General features: G+C 44.7%; 1 protein-coding gene across 1 annotated transcript in view; it reads right to left on the bottom strand.

Annotated features, from left to right (window-relative positions):
* The window catches only part of CNTN1 (contactin 1), a gene marked incomplete at both ends in the record, with an annotated part of 250,063 nt that overhangs the window by 154,984 nt on the left and 71,796 nt on the right, over positions 1-23,283 (bottom strand). The window lies entirely within an intron of this gene.

Below are 23,283 nucleotides of genomic sequence, written 5' to 3'. Positions count from 1 at the left end.
GGCCACGCTGATGCATTAAGCAGATTACCATTAATGACCATGGATCCGGACCCAGCTCCTGCGGAGAAGATCCTAGCCATCCAAGATCTACCAGATTGTCCTCTTCAGGTGAAGGACATTGCTGCTGGCACCAGGGTGGACAAGGTATTGTGCAGAGTCCTCTCGTGGGTGACATTGGGGTGGCAAGAAAAGAGTCCTGGCCCAGAGTTTCAGGCATATTTCATGAGAAGGCATGAGTTGTCTTCTCATAAAGGATGCCTGTTGTGGGGTAGTAGAGTTATCATCCCAGAGAAACTGCGGGAAAGAGTCTTGCAGTCACTACATTAAGGTCACCCAGGCATAGTCAGGATGAAGGCCCTAGCTCGAAGTTACTTGTGGTGGCCTGGTCTTGACAAAGCGATAGAAGAGCAGGTAGCCGGGTGTTATACTTGTCAAAGGTCAAGGCCGGAACAGCTGCAAGCACCTATACATAAGTGGGAAACAACTCATACTCCGTGGTCTAGGGTACACATCAATTATGCGGGTCCCTTTCAGGGTCAGCTGTTTTTGGTAGTAGTGGATAGTCATTCAAAATGGCTGGAAGTAGTTTCTGTCGCTAGCATGACTATGGCTAAGACTATCCAGGTGCTCAGGGGACTATTTGCAACTCATGGGTTACCTGATGTGTTGGTCTCTGACAATGGCCCACAATTCACATCTGCTGATTTCCAGGCATTCACCAGGGCCAACTTGATTAGGCATGTCATGTCAGCGCCCTTCCACCTGTTGTCTAACGGCTTAGCAGAACGAATGGTGAGAATGACTAAGGACGCATTGAGGTGCATCATCAGTGGAGACTGGCACCAAAGGTTGGCTCAGTTCCTTTTAGCACAACACACTACACCGTGCACATCTACGGGCAAGAGTCCTGCTGAATTACGTTGGGGACATCGCTTCATCACTAAGTTGGACAGACTGCACCCAGACAGAGTGGCTGCACAAACGGAGCAACCTGACACTCCGAGAGAACTGCACATAGGTGATATGGTTTGGGTCAGGAACTATGGTCCTGGGCACGTGTGGATTCAAGGGGTGGTGGTTGATAAAATGGGCCCTGTTTCATACATTGTAGAGGTGGAGGAGGGCCGCCAGGTCAGAAGGCATCTGGATCAATTGAGGAGGCGGGCCCCTGAGAAATCTCAGACACCTCAACATGACCTGCCATCTCCTGAGGAATCTCTGATACCTCAACATGGCCTGCCATCTTCATCTTCTTCATTTCCTTCAGGTCGGGAGGAGGTGGAAGAACATACTGACAGTAGACATTTACCCAGAAGCGTTGGTGGGGCCGAGTAACAACAGGCCCAGGTCCAAAGAGATGAGGGGGTCAATAGGGCAGGGGATCAGGGCAAAACAGATGACCAAATTGCGGACCCAATTGACATGAACAAGGAACAAACACCGAAACGGTCCAACAGATCTCATAGGCCACCGATGTATCTAGAGGAGTTTGTGAGGTTTTGAGGCAAGGGTATTCTTAGGTTCAGCAGTGTAAAAAAACAATCAGATAATCATTGTGTATTGTCAATTGTTGTGTTTTTATTACGTATGAGGGGAAGGGGTGTTATGTATATAGTTACAGCAGTGAGCCACTGACACCACCAGGTGGCGACATACTCTATCTGGATTGGCTGGATAGTCCACGACGAGAAATCCAGATGAACAGATTGGTCCCTAGTTCACCTGGCTAGGTGTATATGAGGGACCAACAGTGGCCTTTGTCTCAGTCCGGTGTGCCATTCAATAAAGAGTGATCTGATGCTGTAACCAGTTGTCCGAGTCGTCCATGCGGTCCACGCGGTCCAGCTTAGCTATATAACATATTCTATTTTTCCCATACCAAATAAAAGTGTGCCATCCCAACTGAAAATCATGTCCCTCTAATGTCAATAATCTCGTGTTCCTCAATAAGATCCATTCTCTCATCCATGATAGTGCTGCAGCCTGATAATATAATTCCCAATTAGGTAGACCAAACCCACCTCTGAGTCTTGCATCTTATAACATCTTTACATTATTCCTTGCCTTTTTTCCCTGCCAAATATACTTCAGAATTATTTTTTAAGCCCCTCGAAATATTTCATTTCCAATCTTATTGGTACTGCTGAAAACAAAAACAACAATCATGGTAATATATTCATTTTGATTATTACAATCTTTCCTATTAATGATAATTGTACATTTTTCCATTTATCCAAATCTACTTCAATTTGTCTTTTCAATTTGTGATAAGGTAGGTAAAATGAGGACCCAGACTGTTGGGGGCAATAAGCTGACTTTGTAATAATGCCGCTTGGGGGGGGGAAGCCCCAATAAGCAGGCATATACATAGAATGAAGGCTATTGCTAAGCACATTGGTTTGTGCTTAAATTGTAAGCTGCCCTGAGTCTTCGGAGAAGGGCGGGATATAAATGGGATTAAAATAAAAAATAAAAAAATAATAATAAAATTATCCTCTTTAATTGTTTCACATTTTGCTGTCAAGTGAATCCCCAGATATTTTACCTTCTTTACAATCTGTATATCTAGCTTTCCCATATATTTTTTCTTTTTTCAGTAATGTTTTTCACTAACATTTTTGTTTTATTTTTTTATTAATCTTCAATCCTGCTACCTCACCTATTTTTCTATTTGATCTATTAATACAGGTCCTGTCTCTAGTGGCTCCTCCAAGATAAATACTAAATCATCTGCAAAAGCTTATAGCTTATATTATTCCCTCTTAATTTTCATACCTTTTATGTCATTATTCTGTGTTATACTTCTGTTTAGTACCTCTAATGTCAAGACAAACAATAATGGATATAGAGGGCATCCCTGTCTTGTTCCCTTCAAAATATTAATTTTCTCAGTCATATCTCCATTTATTATTACTTTGGCTGATTGCTTATTGTAAATTGTTTTAATTACATTTATAAATTTCTCCCCAAAGTCCATAGTCTGCAATTGCCTTATCATGAATTGGCAGTTCACATTGTCAAATGCCTTCTGTGCATCAAGGAACATCAATGCCATCTATTTTTCCGGGTGTGCTTCATAATAATGTGTTCAATACAATTCACATATTGTCTCTAATCTGTCTTTTAGGTAGGAAACCATTTTGATCCAAATGTATAAATTCATTTAAAAATGTTTCCACCATTATTGATGCAAATATTTTATAGTCCACATTCAGTAAGGAAATCGGTCTATAATTCTTTATTTTCTGCATTTCTGTTTCTTCCTTTGGTATCAGGGTAATAAGTGCTTCTGACCACGAATCTGGTATCTTAGCTACAGAGAAAAGTTCATTATAGAGTTCCAGCATTACATTGCCTAGCACTTCCTGCAATGTCTTATATAGCTCTGCTGGTAATCCATCCAGTCCTAGTATTTTGCCATTTTTTCATCTTTTAATTGCTTCTGTTAACCATCTCTCTGGTTTATTTGCATGTTCAAAAAGGTTTGTTTGGCTGCCTTTATTTTCATTGCTACTTCTTCATTATCTATTAGGTTCATTTTATGTTTGTTCAGCTCCATTAAACTTTTAATCTTTTTGTTTTGTGTATCTTTCTGTAATTCTTTCTCAAGTGTCTTATATTCTTCCTCCAGTTTTTTCTTATTTTGTCTTTTCTGTTTATTCTTTTTCCCCAAATAAGTCATAACAAGTCCTCTCACATACGCTTTTGCCATGTCCCAAACATTTTAGAGTGAGGTATCTTCTATTTTGTTTTCCTTGAAAAAGAAAGTCATTTCTTTTTCCATATATTGCTGAAAGTCTTTTTCATTCAATACAGTTTGGTTTAATGTCTATCTTGTTCTCTTTTTTGTCCTTTCCATATGATTGTAACTGGGTTGTGATCCGCCCATGTGCTTGTTCCTATGGCTATATTTTGCATATTTATAAATAAGTCTGTTGACATCCATATCATATCTATTCTCAACCAGGACAGGTGTCTGTTAGAGTAAAATGTATATTGCTTCTTTTCTGGGTATTTTTCTCTCCAAACATCTAATATATTTAATTCGTCCACCATATTATGAAAAGATTTTGGAAGTGTTCTCCTTAGGGTCTTGGGTATTTTTTTGTTGTATTATAATCCAGCTCGGCCTTTACAATAGCATTAAAACCACCAATCATACATATACTTTCATAGTCTAATTCTATTATTTTCTTGTGTAATTCTGAATAGAAATTTTCTTGGTTTTCATTTGGTGCATAAATCGCTACCAATAATGATTTTTTACAATTCATAGTAACTTCCACAATTAAGATTCATCCTTGTTCATTTGAGTATATCAATTTAGTTTGTATTGCTTTCTGAATATATAATGCCACACCTCTTTTAATCTGATCAGCAAGTGAGGTATATAATTCTCCCAATTATGGATATTCTAATAGATTTTTATGTTGTTTCCTAATATGAACTTGCAAACAAGTTATGTCCATTTTTAATTTCTCCAGTTTATTTAGTGTTCTTTTCCTTTTTATGGCTGAGTTTAGTCTATTTATATTTATCAAAATTGCTTTTATCTCTTCTTCCATGATTATTTGTTTAAAGTTTTAGCTGATCTCGTCATTCTCATCTCTCTATGCTCTTTTGCCTCTTTTGCTCTTATCCTTTCTCTCAACACCCTTTCCTCCTGTTCTTTACTATACTCACTCCGTTGCTTCTCTGTCTCATCTCCCTGATATCTAATTTCTAATTTCTCTTTCCCCTCTCAGCCTTTCTTCTTCTTGCTGCCCAAAGTAATAATCATAAAAAAGTTCTGCTTTCTCTAATGTGTCCAGTCTATGTCTCTGTACTCCCTCTGGTATTAACCAGCTAAAATTTATTCCTTCTTTAATTATTTCATCAAAAAATGGTACTCCTTTCTCAAATCTCTCACTCTTCTTGTAATCTGTTTTAATATCACTATCTCTCTTCCTTCCTATTTTACTGTGGCATTTCTCAGCATCTGTAATATATCTGCCCTTAATGCTTTTTTTAGTAAATCTTATATGAACTTCTCTAGGAAGATTATTCCTCATTGTGTATCTAGTATGTATTCTAAATATCTCGTCTATATCATTATCTTTTCCTTGCTTTCCTCCAATGCTTCTGCTAATATTTCCACCATCACATCTGCTAAGTTCTCTCCCTTTTCTTTTTCAACATTTTGGAATCTTAAATAATAATCAGCTCTATCCATCTCTAAAGAGATAATCATTTCCCCCCCTGATTCCTATCTCTTAATGTAAGTCGATTATCCATCTCCTCTACTCTCTTATCTGTTGATTCAATTTTTTTCTTCCGCTTGTTGCAGTCTTTGTTTGTTTTCTCCATCAGTTCTTTGACCTCTTTTAGTTCCTCTTCTAGTTTGCCTATCCCTTCCTTGAAGTCTGTGTGAAGTGCCTGTATCATGTTTTTCAATTCCAAGTTGAAGTTATCTTGCTGTGTTGTAGTGTCCAGTGTTCTCTGCATCACAGTGCTCTGTGATGTTGAGGCAGCTGTTGGTAAATGTGCTATAGTCTTTTTCATCTTCTCAATGATTTATAATACAAATATCAGTGAAATACTATATCTAAATGTGCTCCAAGAAGGAAAAAAAGAGAAAGAAAAAGAAAGAAAAAAGAAAAAAAATTAATCCACAAAGGTTACACTTCTTTGTTTAAGGCTCTTCGTGCCTTAATCCAAAAAGAAAAAGGGGAAATCAAAAGTAAAGCCTCCAAAGTAAAAACAATCCACCATTCACCAAAAGAAAAAACAGTCTCTGTAATAAATGTCAAACTTCTTATCAATAAGGCCGGCAGATGTTGTTCAAGGTCACTAAGTCATCTCCTCTATTTATTTAGTAAGTCTACCAAATCAACTAACACCCAGGTGTCTCTAGGTAGCATTGCATCTTCAAAAGTACTCCCAGCCTAAATACAAAAAAAATACAAAGTGAATAGTAAAAGAAAAAGAGGTAAGTCACTTAGAATAAGCAACCTACACCTCCAGCAGTCATTTACTATCATCTATTCCATCAATCCAATTATTTTCCACAGGCTTTTCAAATTCCACACTGTTTTTACACTGATTTGTTGCCTGCTCTTGCCTTCTACTTTTTTCCGCCGCTACAGTTCCAGAAGAGGAGCAGCTTAAAAGCCCGCTCCCACCCACTTTCTTCACAGCTTCAAATTCTTCTTATTTCTCCCTCCCTGCCACAATTTCCAGCATTTAAAAAAGAAAGTTTTTCCCTTCTATGGTCTCTTACTCATCTCACCCAGGCAATCCTCCAATTTTACTTTCTAATTCTTCCAAGTGGCTGCCTGGCTTGTGATGGCTCACAATGGCTATCTGACAGCTGCTGGTCCGGGAAGCTTCTGTTGGCTCTCCAGGAGGTTGCAATCCCTCCTGTGCTGCCAAACTGTGCTTCCCTTCTTCACCATCCCTACAGGATGGCTCTGGTCTATCTGAAACCCAGACAGACCCCCCCCCAAACAGCTAAAAAGCGACGATCCTTCAGGAGCCCCCAAAGGATGCATTGTCCCACCACAGCGCTGGCCCCGCCCCACCCCACTTAAACGATTGTTGTTGCTGCAACCCAGACTGCCCATCTCCAAGCTGTTAACTATGTTTTGGGTGGGAATTGTTATTTTAAATCTATTGGTTGCTGCCTAGAGGCGAACCGTATATATAGCTATGCAGCAGCCGTTAGGGCTGTTTCTGTTGTTACTTAATAAACATGCTTGCTGTTTCACCACTGTGCCTCATCAATGCCTAACTGAACCAAGAACATAACAGTGGCAACGAGGATGGGATGTGCTGCTTAACTGAGAGCCTGAAATCACTAGGGCGTGAGGCCAGCACCAGAGCCTGCCAGCAACTACGTTGCCCCCACCTCGGTCTGCCAGCCAGCCATGCTGGAGACCACCACACCCTAAGGAAAACATAGAAGAGGTGATTATTGACATTTTGGAGGAGGCTCTGAAAGCGGATAGAGAGGACATTCAACTTGAATTAAATGGGATATTCCACTTCAATTCAAGCTATGCAAGAAGAAATAAGTTACCAAGAGAAGAACATGTACAGTTTGCAAGGAAGACAACAAGAGATGAAATACTGCAGAAAGTAAGAGATGAACCAATACAATATAAAGATAAAGAAATTGTGGTCTTAAAACAGATACCTAAGAGAGTTAGAGATTCACGAAGACAGTATCATTTCTTGACTACTTCAGATGGCTGATGCCAGAAGGCATCTTAATAAACTGGAACAACACAAGATATAGACTTGATTCAATTTGGAAAGCAGAAGACTTTGAAGAGAAAAATAGGTCAATTTTGGATGAAGGAATAAAAAGAGGTCAAGGGGAAAATAAAGAGCAGAAACAAACAGAAGAGAAGACTTAAGGAGCTACTGCACAAACAAAAAAACAGAAAGAGGAGGGTCTCCAAAAGGGGGAGGATGAGAGACCAGCTAGAGAACAAAGAACTATTAGATCGGTTAGACTGAAATATAAGTAAATGGAAATGGATAAAGAAAGTGGAATCTTTTCAGTAAACATAAATGGATTGAACTCCTCAATTAAAAGAAACAAGATTTTTAGGAAACTATGGAAACTGAATTTGGATATAATTTGTTTGCAAAAACACATATAAAAGCACAAAATTATAAACTATTGGAATATTCAAAGATTGGAAAACTTTACTATGCATCAGCACAACAGAAAAAAAGAGGAGTAGCTCTATATATTAAAGAGACAATAAATTCGAAAATGATATATTCAGATGAAGAAGGAAGAATATTAATGGTAGAAATTTATCTGCATCAAAAACAAATATTATTAGTGGCAATTTATGCACCAAATGACAATCAAGAAAAGTTCTATAAAAATCTACATAGAAAAATAATAGAAATGGAGTATCAAAATATTTGTTTACTAGGAGATTTTAATGCAATAAAAGATGGAAAAATTGATTATAAAAGTAACAAAACAAGGAAAAATGGTAGAAGAAGACTACCTAAGACATTTTTTGATATGGTGGAGGAAATTGGAATTCAAGATATTTGGAGGGAAATAAATCCACAAAAATTACAATATACTTTTTATTCAAATAGCCAGAAATCCGGGTCAAGAATTGATATGATTTGGATGACTGCTGATTTGAGAATGAATGTGCAGGACATTGAAATAGAAATAGGCACATGGGCAGATCACAACCCTCTGAAAATGACTTGGAAAGGGATAGAAAAAAGGCTAAGATGGACTTTAAACTGTTCCATATTAAAGGAAAAAGAATTCATAGAGTTAATAAAAAAGAGAAATGGAACTTTTTAAAAAGAAAATAAGAAAGAAATACTATGATACAAAATCTATGGGACACAGCTAAAGCATACTTTAGAGGTATAGCTACATTGTATATGGCAAGGAAAAATAAACAGAGAAAACAGCAATATGTATTATTAAGAAAAGAATTTGGAAAGTTAGAATCAGAATTGCAAAAGAATCCACAAAAAAAGACTTTAATAAGAGATATGGATATGATAAAACATAAATTAAATTTGTTAGATTCAGAAAAAATGGCAGAACAGATAAAAAGAGCGAAGCAGAATTTCTTTGAAAATGCCAATAAGCCGGGAAGGTGGTTAGCTTACCAACTTAAAAAACAGAAAGAAAAAAAATGATACATAATCTATTGGATGGGAAAGGTCATTTACAATATAAAAATGAAGAAATAAAAAAGATAGTTAAAGAATTCTATAAGGATCTGTATGATAAAAAGGAGACTTCAAGAGAGAAAACTGTAAAATATTTGAAAGATAGTAACCTTCAGAAGGTTTCAGAGACATTTAAAAATATGCTAGATGAAGGAGTTACAATGATGGAAATAACAGAGGCTATAAAGAGACAAAAAAAATGATAAAGCTCCTGGCCCAGATGGACTCCCGGCAGAACTATGCAAAAGTCTACAAGAGATATTAAGTGATCTGTTGAAAGATGTTTGCAATGGTCTTTTATTAGAAGCTAAAATGCCGATGACGTGGATTGAAGCAAACATTACCTTAATACCAAAAGATGATTCAGATTTGACTCAGGTTAAGACCGATTTCACTACTTAATGTGGATTATAAAATTTTTACTTCAATAATGGCAGAGAGACTGAAAAAATATCTAGTTGAATTTATCCACCTGGATCAAAATGGCTTTTTACCAAAAAGACAAATTAAAAATAACTTAAGAATGATACTAGATGTATTGGAATATTATGAATTACATCCGGGGAAACAATTGGCATTAATATTTTTAGATGCTCAAAAGGCATTTGACAATCTTTCATGGCAGTTTTTGATTCATCAATTACAAATAATGGATTTTGGACAGAACTTCATAAATATGGTAAAGACAATATATAATAAACAAACCGCCAAAGTGATTGTGAATGGAGATTGTACTGAGAGTTTTGAAATAAGGAAAGGCACAAGGCAAGGATGCCCTCTATCTCCTCTGTTATTCATTTTCACCTTGGAGGTTTTAAATTGGAATATGATGAGATGCAGAAATTAGAGGTTTGGAGGTAAAGGGTGAAACATATAAATTACAAGCATTTGCTGATGATTTGGTATTTATTTTGGAAGAGCCCTTGGAGATGATTCCAAAATTGTGGGGGAAATTAGAACAATATGGTGAAGTAGCAGGATTAAAAATAAACAAGAAAAAAACTAAGATAATAGTTAAAAATGTTATGGATAAACAAAAAAGTCGAATATCAGAAGTGACAGAGGTACAGATAGTGAAAAAGGTAAAATATTTGGGTATATATTTATCAGCTAAATGTTCAACATTAAAAGAAGATAACTATACAAGGTTATTGAAACAAATGAAGTTAGACCTGGAAAAATGGAAGAATTTAAAATTGTCTCTATTAGGAAGGATAGCTACAATTAAAATGAATATTATTGCCTAAGATTCTGTTTTTTTCCCCGGACAATTCCGATAAAACTTGGGGGAATTTTTTTTTAAAGAGTTGAATTCTTTAGTTTTGAAGTTTGTATGGCAAGGGAAAAAAGCTAGAATAAAGAGGAAAACTTTGCAAGATACTAAAGAAAATGGGAATGTTCAAACTATCACACTATTGCACTAATTTCTCATGCTAGTAAGGTTATGCTTAAAATCCTACAAGCTAGACTCCAGCAGTATGTGGATCGAGAACTACCAGAAGTACAGGCAGGATTTCTAATAGGCAGAGGAACTAGAGATCAAATTGCCAACATACGCTGGATCATGGAGAAAGCTAGAGAGTTCCAGAAAAACATCTACTTCTGCTTCATTGACTGTGTGGATCATAACAAACTGTGGCAAGTTCTTAAAGAGATGGGTGTACCAGACCATGTTATTTGTCTCTTGAGAAACCTATATGTGGGCCAAGAAGCTACAGTGAAAACTGGACATGGAACCACTGATTGGTTCAAAATTGGGAAAGGAGTCTGGCAAGGCTGTATAGGCAAAGCCTATTTAACTTATATGCAGAGCAAATCATGAGAAAGGCAGGGCTAGATGAATCAAAAGTTGGAATTAAGATTGCCGGAAGAAATATCAACAACTTAAGATATGCAGATGATACCACTCTAACGGCAGAAAGTGAAGAAGAACTAAAGAGCCTCTTGTTGCGGGTGAAGAAGGAGAGTGCAAAACTTGGGTTGAAACTTAACATTAAGAAAACCAAGATCATGGCATCCAGCCCTCTCAATTCCTAGCAAATAAATGGGGAAGAAATGGAGGTAGTGACAGATTTTATTTTCCTGGGCTCCAAGATCACTGCAGATGGGGACTGTAGCCAAGAAATTAAAAGACGCTTGCTCCTCGGGAGGAAAGCCATGGCAAATCTAGACAGCACACTAAAAAGCAGAGACATCACCCTGTCAACAAAAGTGCGTATAGTCAAGGCTATGGTCTTCCCAGTTGCAATGTATGGCAGTGAAAGTTGGACCATAAAAAAGGCTGAGCGCCAAATAATTGAGGCCTTTGAACTATGGTGCTGGAGAAGACTCCTGCGAGTCCCTTGGACTGCAAGGCGATCAAACTGGTCAGTTCTAGAGGAGATCAACCCTGACTGCTCTTTAGAAGGCCAGATCCTGAAGCTAAAACTCAAATACTTTGGCCACCTAATGAGAAGGAAGGACTCACTGGAGAAGAGCCTAATGCTGGGAAAGATTGAGGGCAATAGAAGAAGGGGATGACAGAGAATGAGGTGGCTGGATGGAGTCACTGAAGCAGTAGGCATGAGCTTAAATGGACTCCAGAAGATGGTAGAGGACAGGAAAGCCTGGAGGAACGTTGTCCATGGGGTCGCGATGGGTCGGACACAACTTTGCAGCTAACAACAACAACAACAAAAGAAAATGGAGGTTCTGGTTTACCTGAGTGGGCTTTGTATTACCAAGCATCTGTATTGACATGGGTGAAAGAATGGATAATGCTTAGGAATAAAAGTTTGTTATGCTTGTAGGGACATGACTTACAATTGGGATGGCATGCGTTTTTGTGGTATGGGAAAAACAAAATTCATGGATATTTTCAAAACCATTTTATTAGAAATCCTTTGATAACAGTGTGGGAAAAAATTAAAATGAAAATATATGTAAAAATTCCAGGGTGGTTATCAACAATTGAAGCTTTTTCACATGTAAACTTGTTAGATTTTGAAAAAACTTGGACGTACAGAGATATTTTAAAATATTGATGGGACATTAAAATCTAAACAAGAACTGGAACATCAGGGTATCAACATGTCATGGTGGGTGCACTTACAAATACAAAATAGATATGAAAAAGATATGAAAATGTATGGATTTTATAAAGAACAAAATGTGTTTGATAAGATATTAACTTCTGATGAGAAATTAATTAAAAAATTGTTTAATTTTTTGTTAACTTTAGAGATGGAAAGTGAACATGTTAAAGGGACAATGACAAGGTGGGCGGAAAACTTTGGTTACAACGTAGATCTAGAAGAATGGCAAAAATTGTGGGAGAGAAATTATAAATTGACAATGTCAACTGCATACAAAGAAAATTTGGATAAAATGCTTTATAGATGGCATTTACCCCTAGCTAGATTAGCAAAAATGTTTAAAAATGTATCAGGTAAATGTTGGAAATGTAAACATAATTTAGGTACATATTATCGTATTTGGTGGACATGTGACAAAGTAAAGGCTTATTGGAAAAAAATACATACTTGGCTAGAAAAAAATATTAGGAGAACGTGTAGCATTTAAACCTGATTTTTTTTATTAGGTATTGTACCAGAAAAGACTAACAAACAAAATTTATATTTGGTTTTACATATTGTAACTGCAGCAAGAATATGTTACCGGTATGCACAATGCTGGAAAAATGAACAAATACCATCAGAAGAAGAGGTAATAAAGAAGATATTGGAATGCGCAGAGATGGACAGATTAACAATGAGATTAAAAGAAAAAGAAGAAACAGAATACTATAAAAGCTGGAATCTATTTTACAAATGGTTAGAAGAGAGAACCAAACAGTAAAATCTGTATATGTATCAGCATGTTGTTTGAAAAATTAATATATGTATGTAGAGAATAAAAAATAAAAAAAACTTTAAAAAAAGGCCAGCAGATGTTCAAGGTCACTAAGTCATCTCCTCTATTTATTTAGTAAGTCTACCAAATCAACTAACACCCAGGTGTCTCTAGGTAGCATTGCATCTTCAAAAGTACTCCCAGCCTAAATACAAAAAAAAATACAAAGTGAATAGTAAAAGAAAAAGAGGTAAGTCACTTAGAATAAGCAACCTACACCTCCAGCAGTCATTTACTATCATCTATTCCATCAATCCAATTATTTTCCACAGGCTTTTCAAATTCCACACTGTTTTTACACTGATTTGTTGCCTGCTCTTGCCTTCTACTTTTTTCCGCCGCTACAGTTCCAGAAGAGGAGCAGCTTAAAAGCCCGCTCCCACCCACTTTCTTCACAGCTTCAAATTCTTCTTATTTCTCTCCCCCTCGCCACAATTTCCAGCATTTAAAAAAGAAAGTTTTTCCCTTCTATGGTCTCTTAATCGACTCACCCAGGCAATCCTCCAATTTTACTTTCTAATTCTTCCAAGTGGCTGCCTGGCTTGTGATGGCTTACAATGGCTATCTGACAGCTGCTGGTTTGGGAAGCTTCTGTTGGCTCTCCAGGAGGTTGTGATCCCTCCTGTGCTGCCAAACTGTACTTCCCTTCTTCACCATCCCTACAGGACAGCTCTGGTCTATCTGAAACCCAGACAGACCCCCCCCAAACAGCTAAAAAGTGACGATCCTTTAGGAGCCCCCAAAGGATGCATTGTCCCACCACAGCGCTGGCCCCGCCCCACCCCACCCCACTTAAACGGTTGTTGTTGCTGCAACCCAGACTGCCCGTCTCCAAGCTGTTAACTATGTTTTGGGTTGAATTGTTATTTTAAATCTATTGGTTGTTGCCTAGAGGTGAACTGTATATATAGCTATTCAGCAGCCGTTAGGGCTGTTTCTGTTGTTACTTAATAAACATGCTTGCTGTTTCACCACTCTGCCTCATCAATGCCTAACTGAACCAAGAACATAAGTGGCAACGAGGATGGGATGTGCTGCTTAACTGAGAGTCTGAAATCACTAGGGCATGAGGCCAGCACCAGAGCCTGGCAGCAACTACGTTGCCCCCACCTCGGTCTGCCAGCCAGCCATGCTGGAGACCACCACACCCTAAGGATCCATCCTAGGGCCAGCACAGAAGCCAGAAGAACAAGGCATTGAAAGCAAGAAGCAACTCAGCATGGCAAAAGTCAGAAAATTGGAGGAATTTGATGTGGTGCACCTCAAGAGGTGGAGTTCTTACATCTCTCACATTGAGAATTACCTCCGCACTAACCAGGTTAGTGAAGACGGGTTGAAGGCTGCAACACTCCTGTGTGTGTGCGGCCCGGCTACCTTCGACATAGTTGAGAATCTGGTCGCCCCTGCTCTGCTCGAGTCGGTCACCTACGTGGATCTGAAGAAGAAGCTCAGGGACCACTTCGAGCCAAAACTATCCATCATAGCATTTAGGCATGCATTTGAGCAGCAGGAGCAACAGTCCGGCGAGTCTGCAACTGAGTTCATAACCATTCTCTGACAGGCGTCTCAGCTTTGCAACTTTGCAGACTTGGAGGAAAGGCTGAGGGACCATTTAGTCTGTGGACTGAGAAATTGAGAGCTCTAGCAGAAGCTGTTCACAAAGGAGATCCTCTCACTACAAGATGCCTTGAAGGAGGTGATGGCTGACGAAGCCGCCAGAGGGGCCGTTAAAGTGTTGCAGCCCTCCAAGAGCATGCCCAACCCAGAAGCTGTCCACCACGAGGACGCTGAGTGCAAGGAAGACTCCGATTTGGACCTTGAGGTCAATCAGCTGTGAAAGCAACCAAAGACGGGACAGAGAACACCTGACAAGGCAGTTCCCTTCCCTAGATGCATGGGCTGCAGAGGCAGCCATAGACACTCGGAATGCCAGTTCCGAGCAACAACGTGCTGAGCATGTGGCAAACCAGGCCACATTGCCGCCGTCTGTAGAGGTTGCCTGAGGGATGGTCTGCCAGACGATGCATTCAGGAGAGGTACCGGGGCCCCAGGGCAACACAGAGTAGGGTTTTGCTCCAGCTGGAAGAGTGTGTTCAGGACTGGTGCCCACCACCCCCTTAAGCAGAAGTTTAGACTCAAGGTCAAGCTTCAACAGGGTCAGCCTATCCATAATCTCAAAAGGGACCTTTCAGCACATTTGCAGCTGCAGTGGCAGATGAGCCAAGCTCAGGCCATCAAACCTTTTGCTTACAGACTTCCAAAACTCCTGAGTGGCAGTCAATGGTGAGGCCTCACTCCATGTATAGTTCAAGGGGTTTGAGGGTCCACTAGGCGTTGTAGCAGTGGAAGGACATTGCACAAGCCTCATTGGCTTAGATTGGTTTGATGCCTTGCGCATCCAAGTGATCAGCATCCATAAAATGCAAGCTGCAGATTTGTCAGCAGTTTTCCACAAGTTTGCTGATGTGTTCGGCCTAAGTTTAGGAAAATACAAGGGGCTGCCTATTGCCCTTCACCTTGATCCTACAGTAACCTCGATATGGATTAAGCCTCGAAGAGTGCCTTTTGCCCTCAAGCCCAAAATAGACGCAGAGCTGGACAAGCTTGTGCAACAAGAGCTTGGTGGAGCAGTGGGCTAATGCCTCCTTAAGTAACACCAGCTGCCTGCAATTAGTGCAGGTTCGCATCCCACCAGGCTCAAGGTTGACTCAGCCTTCCATCCTTCCGAGGTAGGTAAAATGAGGACCCAGATTGTTGGGGGCAATTAAGCTGACTTTGTAATAATGCCGCTTGGGGGTGTGTGTGAAAGCCCTAATAAGCAGGCATATACATAGAATGAAGGCTACTGCTAAGCTTGTAAGCCGCCCTGAGTCTTCGGAGAAGGGCGGGATATAAATGGAATTAAAAAAACTAAAAAAACCAAGGAGTGTTACAACCAGTTGATAGTGGGGTGTGGGAGACTCCCATAGTTACGCCACTTAAGGTCAATGGGGAGGTGCGCATATGCACGGACTAGAAGTGCATGATCATCCCTATAGGAGGGGTCACGTCTTCGCCAAATTAGATTTGGCACAAGCCTACCAGCAGCTGCCTGTGGATGACACCACAGCAGACACTCAGACAATTGTTACCCGCAGGGGGGCTTTCAGGGTTAAGCACCTCCAGTTCAGGGTCAGTGTTGCCCCCGGGCTTTTCCAGGGAGTGATGGAGCATATGCTCAAGGGAATCCCAGGGGTGTGCCCCTACTTTGATGATGTCCTCATCACCAGGGAGTCAGGGGAGATACTAGCAGAACGGCTCAAGGCTGCCCTTCAGTGGTTCCACAAAGTGGGGCTGAAATTAAAAAAGAAGTGCAAGATTGGGGTAGACTCGACCGAGTTCCTCGGTTACCGCATAGATGCCACTGGCATTCACCTGGTGGATTCAAAACTAAAGTCAATCCAGCAGGCTCTCAGCCCTAAGCCTAAGGGGGAGCTTCAGGCCTTCTTGGGACTCCTGAATTTTTACCATGCCTTCCTCCCACACAAGGCCACAGTGACAGAGCCATTACACCACTCTTGGACAAAAAGTCCCAGTGGCAGTAGATGAGCATCTACGAGAAAAGCTTTACAGCAGTCAAATCACTGCTGTCTTCAAACTCAGTACTCACTCACTTTAGTGAAATGCTGCCTGTCTGCATCATGTGTGATTCATCGCTGTATGGGGTAGGGGCAGTGTTGAGCCATTTGAGGCCTGATGAGAAACAGACTCCCATTGCTCAAATCGACAGAGAGGTGTTCTGAACCAGCCCTCTTCTGGCCTTGTAAAGGCAAACCCCTATTTAGGAAGAAGAGACTGGAGAGCTTCCAAGGCTAAAAGGCATCTGTCAAGATTTAATTACGCAGTTAACAAAAACACAAGAGCTTGTCTTCTCAAGCGGAAAAGTTGCTTTCAGCAACCAGCCCCTCCCCAAACACTCCTTTTATAGAGAGCTCAGGGCGTGGTCTCCCTGTGCCTCCTCCCGAGGAGTCCCACATTCTTTCTTTGTTTGTTCCTGCTCGACTGCCTCCTGCGTCGGGCGTCCTTGAACAGGGCCAGCTGTGGGTCATCATCTTCCGCACTATCGGGCTCACGCAGCTGAGAAGAGGGCCCCGGCTGGGAACTCTGCCAAGCCTCCACGCCATCATCAACCGGTTCGTCTCCCACACGGTCCTCCTCCCCCTCATCTGAGTCATCCAACACATCTGAGCCGGCTGCCGAAACCACAGGCTGGCCCTGAGTCACAACACTATCCCGCACCGCAGGGCCCTTCCCCCGGGTCTGCCGATCCGGATGCGGTCGGGATGGGAACTGTTCGTGAAACGCAGTCACCAACGCAGGGGCATGAACGGCGGTCGCGTCTTCCCATGTGAAGTCCTCCGGCCCGTACCCTTTCCACTCGATTAGGTACTGGAAGCGACCTTTCAGCCAGCGGGAATCCCTGATGCTGGCGACCTCGTACTCGGGGGTGCTGCCTCCATCACGAGTTCCTGATGGGGGAGGTTCCGCTTGGCGAAGTGGACAGGCCGGTTGTTCGGGGACCAACAAGGACCGATGGAAGACGGGGTGCACGCGCAGGGAACGTGGCAGAGTTAAACGATAGGCGACCGGATTGATGACGGCCTCGACTGGGAACGGTCCAAGGTAACGGTGGTCCAGCTTCCTCGCCGGCCGAGTGGATGGTAGGTTCCTGGTGGACAGGCAGACCCGATCCCCCACCGATAGTGGAGGCGTATCCCTTCTCGACCGATCGGCGAACCTCTTGTAGTCGGCCTTGGCCTTCTCCAGCTGCCGTCGCACCAACCGATGGATCGCCTGTAACTCCGCCATAAATTCGTTCGCTGCCAGCTCCGATGAGTCCACGGGAGAAAGGGGGAAAAACCTGGGGTGATAACCCACGTTGGCCAAGAACGGTGTCATCTGCGTGGAGGTGTGCTGCGAGTTGTTAAAGGCAAACTCGGCTATGGCCAAATAGTCCACCCAATTGTCCTGCTGCAGGTTAACGTAGCAGCGCAGATACTGCTCTAAGATGCCGATGACCTTCTCGGTACCCCCGTCGGTCTGAGGATGATGCGCGGACGAGAGGCAAACCTTAATGTCCAACGCCCGCATCAACTCCTGCCAGAAGCGGGCTGTAAACTGGGCCCCCCTATCGGAGACGACTCTATCGGGAAGGCCATGCAGCCGGAACACCTGTTGGATGAACATGCGACTAGTGGCGCGAGCTGACGGTAAGCCGCGACAGGGGATGAAGTGCGCCATCTTGGTCAACATGTCCACCACCACAAACACTGTCGTGAAGCCGGAGGATGGGGGTAGATCCATCAGAAAGTCCATGGACACAGCCCCCCAGGGTCTCTTGGGTGTTGGCAAGGGCTGCAGTAAACCAGGCGGGGCCCCTGTCGCTGACTTGGCCTGCCTGCAAGGAATGCAGGAGGTGACATAAGACTGGACATCGTGTCGGACTCGGGGCCACCAGAAGGTACGGGAGACCAGGTTCAGAGTCTTGAACAGGCCAAAATGCCCCGCAGCCGGGTTATCATGACACTGGCTGAGGACGAGTCCCCTGAGTGGCCCTCCTGGAACATAGAGCCGGTCACGATAATACAGGAGTCCATCCGCGACCGACCAAGGCGAATCTGGCCCCACCTCTTCCTTCCGCTGAGCCACCCACGCCTCCTGCTGCTGCGCCTCCCGGATCCGAGCCCGTATATCCACCGGCTCCCGCACCGCAGCAAAAGACTCGACGGGGATCACTGTCCTGGGCGGAAGCTTGTCTTCCGCTCGGGTGTATTCGGGCTTTCTGGACAGAGCATCCGCTCTCTGGTTGTGCCCGCTTGGTATGTACCGCACCCGGAAGTCAAACCTCGCAAAGAAGAGGGACCACCGGATCTGGCGTTGATTCAAATTCCGAGCGGTCTGCAGGCTTTCCAGATTCTTGTGGTCCGTCCGGACCTCGATCTGATGCCGCGCCCCCTCCAGATGATGCCTCCAAGCCTCGAACGCCGCCTTGATGGCCAGCAGCTCCTTCTCCCAGATGGTATAGTTGCGCTCCGAGGGGTTCAATTTCCGAGAGTGATACGCGCAAGGGAAAAGGGTACCGCTGGGCGTCGTTGCCTGGAGTAACACGGCCCCAATGGCAATGTCGGAGGCGTCCGCCTCCACGACAAACGGCCGTTGCGGGTCGGGATGTTTCAAGATGGGCTCCTTCATGAAGGCGTCCTTCAAAGCCTGGAACGCCTGTTGTTCGGGGGCGTTCCACTGGAACCGAGTCTTCTTCTGCAGGAGCCGGGTGAGGGGGGCTGTCAAGGCAGCAAAGCCAGGGATGAATGTCCGATAGTAGTTGGCAAATCCAAGGAGTCGCTGAACGTCCTTCACGCGACGCGGGGGTTGCCAACTCTGCAACGACTCGACTTTACTCGGCTCCATGGCGATGCCCTCAGGAGAAATGCGGTGACCCAGGAAATCGATGGTCACCTGGTAGAACTGGCACTTCTCCAACTTGGCAAACAGCCGATGTTCCCGGAGGCGCTGCAGGACCTGACGGAGATGCTGATGATGCGCTTCACGCGATGGGGAGTAAATCAGGATGTCGTCCAGGTAAATCACGACAAACTGGTCCAACAGATCCCGAAAGATATCGTTCATAAAATGCTGAAACACAGCGGGGGCGTTGGTCAGACCAAACGGCATCACCGTGTACTCGAAATGTCCATAGCGAGTACCAAACGCCGTCTTCCACTCATCACCCGGCCGAACCCTGACGAGGTTGTAAGCTCCACGCAGGTCCAGTTTCGTGAAGATCTTAGCCTCCCGGAGTCGGTCCAAGAGCTCGGGGATGAGGGGCAGCGGGTAGCGGTTACGCACCGTGATGGCGTTGAGTTTCCGGTAGTCACAGCAAAGCCGTAACTCGCCCGACTTCTTTTTGACGAAGAGCACGGGCGCAGACACTGGCGAGGACGAGGGCCGGATGAAACCACGAGCCAAATTCTTTGCCAGGAAGTCCCGCAATGCAGCCAACTCGGGCTCCGACATGGAGTACAAACGCCCCACTGGGAGAGGCGCATCAGGGACTAGATCAATGGAACAGTCATAGGGCCTGTGTGGGGGTAATTGGTCCGCCTCTGACTCGCTGAACACATCAGCAAAGTCGGACAGTTCGGGAGGCAAGGAAACCCCTGAGGAACCCTCCACCTGGCCGGCACAGATATGGCGGGTGTGGTCCACGCACTGCAAACTTGGGAAGGTGACCAAGTTCTGAGACCAATAGATCTGTGGATCATGCGCCCGGAGCCACGCCAGTCCCAAGACCACGGGGAAGTGCAGATCCGAAGTGACGTAAAACTGAATGGCCTCCACATGGGTACTGATGGCCATACACACGGGTTGCGTGGCGGCCGTGATAGGCCCGGACAGGAGCACTCGACCATCGATGGTCTCCACAAGCATGGGCGGATCCACTGGACACTGGGGAACAGCCCATTTGGCCACAAAGGCCGAATCCATAAAGTTAGTGGTAGCCCCAGAGTCAATTAAGGCATGGACCGGAATCCCCTCTGGCTTGCCAGGAAGGATCAGTCGTGCCTCCAAAATCAAATGCCATGGAGGTTCACAGGCACCGTCGGAACGGCGTCGCTCGGCGTGGTCGTTGTGGGTCGCCCGATCTTTCACACCGTCTAGATCGGGCTCGGGCCGTTTCCCGATAGCAAAGCAGGGGACTTTCTCGGGGCAGGCTTGGTCACTGATGCCCGCTGACGCTTCTTCGGGCAAGAAGCAGCCAAATGTCCAGGGTCCCCACAGTAAAAACACAACCCCTCCGATCGTCGTCTGTCCATTTCCGTCACCGATAGACGGGACCTGGCGGCACCCAGCTCCATTGGCTCCTCCCTCTGGACTGGGGGCTCACGCACAACAGGGGCGGCAGGGGTCTGTGGGGTGGCACGGCGACTCTTACGCTGCTGCAGCCAGGCATCGATCCGCAGACAAAGATGGATCAGCCCATTCAGGTCTGAGGGAATGTCCACGCGGGCCAGCTCATCCAACATCTCCTCTGACAAGCCATCCTGAAAGGCATCCACGAGCGCAGCCTCATTCCAGGCGGAATCCTGGCTAAGCAGCCGGAAATCGCTGATATAGGCCTGTAGAGGGCGCTGACCCTGCCTCAAAGCTTTCAGGCGTCGGGTGGCAGTCTGCGCCTTAATCGGGTCCTCGTACATGAGGCGCATATGGTCACAAAACCCCCCAAAGTTATCCAACAAAGGGCTAGGCTGTGCCAACAGAGGCGTGCCCCAACGAGCTGCATCTCCCGACAGAAGGCTCAACATGAATCCCACCTTATCTCGGTCAGTGGGGAAATCAGCTGCTCTCACGCTGATATAAAGCTGGCATTGTCCCAGGAAGGCAGGAAACAGTTCTGGTTTACCAGCAAATTTATCCGGCATAGCTATCTGACATTTCCTCCTGGGTGGGGGTGCAGCATGTACCTGAGCTTGCAGTTGTGCCACCTGAGCTGCCAGCAAAGTGAGTTGCTGGGTGAGCTGGGCATTCTCGGCAAGAAGCTGCTCCATCGTAGTAATAAGGGGTGGGTGGCTGAAAGCAAACTGTTCTGAACCAGCCCTCTTCTGGCCTTGTAAAGGCAAACCCCTATTTAGGAAGAAGAGACTGGAGAGCTTCCAAGGCTAAAAGGCATCTGCCAAGATTTAATTACGCAGTTAACAAAAACACAAGAGCTTGTCTTCTCAAGCGGAAAAGTTGCTTTCAGCAACCAGCCCCTCCCCAAACACTCCTTTTATAGAGAGCTCAGGGCGTGGTCTCCCTGTGCCTCCTCCCGAGGAGTCCCACATTCTTTCTTTGTTTGTTCCTGCTCGACTGCCTCCTGCGTCGGGCGTCCTTGAACAGGGCCAGCTGTGGGTCATCATCTTCCGCACTATCGGGCTCACGCAGCTGAGAAGAGGGCCCCGGCTGGGAACTCTGCCAAGCCTCCACGCCATCATCAACCGGTTCGTCTCCCACACGGTCCTCCTCCCCCTCATCTGAGTCATCCGACACATCTGAGCCGGCTGCCGAAACCACAGGCTGGCCCTGAGTCACAACAAGAGGCCCATAGTGGCCGGCATAAAAAAGTTCCATGATTACTTGTATAGCTGCCATTTCACGGTCTTCACGGACCACAAGCCACTTCTAGGGTTGTTCACCACGAACAACCAGACACCTCAGATTCTGTCCCCACACATGCTGAGGTGGTCTATCTTCCTTTCAGCTTACAGCTACGAGCTGATTCACAAACCGGGCAAGGAAATGGCCCATGCAGATGACCTTAGCAGGTTGCCCCTGCCTCACGTAGAGCCAGACCCCACTCCGGCTGCACGCATCCTGGTTATCCAGGATTTACAGGAGTCTCTCCTTCACGCTGGGGACGTGGCTGCTGAGACAGCTGCTGACAAAACGCTTAGTCACGTGTTAAACTGGGTGCACACAGGATGGCTGGACAAATGTCCAGGATCAGAATTCCAGAGCTTCTTCATGAGGAGAGATGAGTTCTCAGCTCATAAGGGGAGTCTTTGGGGGAGTCGGGTCATAGTCCCGAACTTGTTAAGGGCCAGGGTACTAGAGTAACTGAATGAGGGACATCCGGGAATAGTCCGGAAGAAGGCACTCATGAGGAGCTACCTTTGGTGGCCTGGGCTGGATAAAGATATCGAGACCCAAGTACACAGCTGTTTCACATGCCAGGAATCAAGGCCAGAAATGCCTCAAGCCCCTGTCCATCGATGGGAAGCTACACATTCCTCATGGTTAAGAATCCATGTCAATTTTGCCAGGCCATTTCAGGGACAGTTGTTCCTTATTGTGGTGGACAGCCACTCCAAATGGTTAGAGGTCACCCCAGTCCCAACTATGACTACTGCCAGGATAATCCAGGAACTGCGCGGGATCTTTGCAACGCACGGGTTACCAGACGTGCTGGTTTCAGACAATGGGGCCTACTTCACCATGACAGAATTCCAGTCCTTCCTCAGGGCTAATCTAATAAGGCATGCCACTTCAGCTCCCTTTCACCCAGCTTCGAACGGCCAAGTGGAACGCATGGTCCGAACGACCAAAGAATCCCTCAAAGGAATAGTCACTGGCAACTGGCACCATAGGCTGGCAGATTTCTTACGCACAACTCACAATGCACAACTTCCTGCATGTCCAGGGAAAGAAGCCCAGCTGAATTCAGATGAGGCCAGCGCTTAATTACGAAGCTGGTCTGGCTGCATCCTGAGTTGCCTCGGACACAGCACAGCCAAAACCACCGCGAAGTCTGCAAGTTGGTGACCGGGTTTGGGCACAGAATTACAGTCAAGGGGCTTTCTGGGTGGTAGCTGTGGTTGCTAAGGTGTCAGGGCCACTTTCGTACGAAGTGGCCTTGGAAGATGTAATTCGAGTAATTCAGCAGCACATTGACCAACTGCATCAAAGGCTAGCGAACCAGTCACTGGCTCAGGGCTCTCAAGAGGGCCAACCATAAGGACAGTATGGCAGCGGCCCGATGGCAGAGCCTGCATGCTCTGACAGGATTCTCAGCCGAGGAGACGGCAAATCGGCTGTAAGTAAAATCCCTCTGGTCACACAGACTGCACCCACTGAGCCGCACCAGCAAGCGGCTCTGGATTCCGGGCTGAC

Source organism: Vipera ursinii (genome assembly GCF_947247035.1).
Source record: "Vipera ursinii genome assembly, chromosome: 6".
In the NCBI taxonomy this organism is placed as follows: domain Eukaryota; kingdom Metazoa; phylum Chordata; class Lepidosauria; order Squamata; family Viperidae; genus Vipera; species Vipera ursinii.
Note: the sequence above shows the minus strand (reverse complement) of the source record. Positions and strands in the feature narration are given on the sequence as shown.